This window comes from Fopius arisanus, unplaced genomic scaffold, assembly GCF_000806365.1.
Source record: "Fopius arisanus strain USDA-PBARC FA_bdor unplaced genomic scaffold, ASM80636v1 scaffold00078, whole genome shotgun sequence".
In the NCBI taxonomy this organism is placed as follows: domain Eukaryota; kingdom Metazoa; phylum Arthropoda; class Insecta; order Hymenoptera; family Braconidae; genus Fopius; species Fopius arisanus.
In genome coordinates, this window is record NW_011887817.1 from 307876 (window position 1) to 309254 (window position 1379).

General features: G+C 35.5%; 2 protein-coding genes across 4 annotated transcripts in view; one reads left to right on the top strand and one right to left on the bottom strand.

Annotated features, from left to right (window-relative positions):
- The window catches only part of LOC105270112 (uncharacterized), a 56537-nt gene that overhangs the window by 14697 nt on the left and 40461 nt on the right, over positions 1-1379 (top strand). The gene's annotated exons all lie outside the window — the stretch shown is intronic.
- The window catches only part of LOC105270113 (uncharacterized), a gene marked incomplete in the record, with an annotated part of 1919 nt that continues 1571 nt past the window's right edge, over positions 1032-1379 (bottom strand). Inside the window, 1 exon segment of the mRNA XM_011310827.1 lies at positions 1032-1379.

Consider the following 1379-nt stretch of genomic DNA (forward strand, 5'->3'; position numbering starts at 1 on the left):
CTCCGACGTCTGATGAATTTTTACGTGTCACTGAGAATGAAGGAGGTCTCAAACATCCACCACCAGCTGTGAAACACGTACTTTTCTATTTCCGAAAAGAAATAAAGAGGAACGATGAAAAGCACAAGGAAGAGGGACTTCCAGTCTCACCCGTTGAAACTTCCAACTTTTATCACTAGCGAAGTAGTAAGTAGTAAGTATCGGAGTTGGGGATTGCTCTGGTGGCAGTCCTGTGTTTCAATCGAGAGTGATTTTTGAGAGATTTGAATTTCGAGGACACCCCAACAAAGTTTCTTCATTTAAGCCGCTGATGGGAACCAGTCGCACACAAAAACAACAGCTCTTTAATTACATACAATATTATTATTTTGGCTGATAAGATAATAATACTCACATATCAAAGCACATCCAATCGAAATTCAGAGACACAGAAATTATTTCACTCATAAAAATCCTTCCAGTTTTTTCGGTTACATGCGTCAATAAATTCTGAAATGTCCTGAAGATGCGTTCGATGGATTCTGAAAATTCCTGGAATTCTTCCATTCAAGACGATCTTCGAATTGTAAGAGCAAAGAATTTGGAAAGCATGTCCAAAGCATCTTGTTCGGGAATTCCAGATGAATCTCGAAATACTTCAGTGCCAAAAAATGCAAAAATCCACGGAAACTCGGGTAAATTCACTCAACAAACCCCATAAATTCTCGCTCCCTCCACAACGCAATGACATTTCCTCTGTTACGACCCCAACAGACATTAGGATGGATCTGTGCTAAAATTCCCTCAAATTGCGTTTCTCCTCATCCCCTTTAACTCGACAACAGTTTTCACCCGATGCGAAATTGCGGAGGAAACACTGGAAGTTCATTAACGTGGAGACCTTAATGTACCTCGAAAAAAAAAATTATTTTTTAATGAACAAAGAAAATTTTGCAGAGTGTGTACCACACTGTTGGGAATTTTTGAAATTTCAGGGAAAAAATGACAGCTTGTCTTGGAAGAGTGACGTTGAATCCATTTTAAGAGGAAAGTAATCATAAAAATTCAAATTTTTAGTATAATTCACGGGAATTCAAGAGTTTTTTTTGTAGAATACGAGTATTCAGAGATCTCACCGACTTTCAGTTAATTTCACCAGAAAAATCCAATAGAATATTTGATATTCAATTAACATCCAATAATATTTGTATATTAATATTTAATTTCCCAAAAATTTGCCGAAATTTCAGCGTAAATTCAATACAATAAAGTATTCCCTCAATTAAAATCTGAAAATGATAAAGAAAAATTATCTAGTACAATGAAAAACTGCGTACACCATAAATCATTGTACTCATGACGTTATCGATAAATTAAAAATTAATTAGATTAAAGAAGGT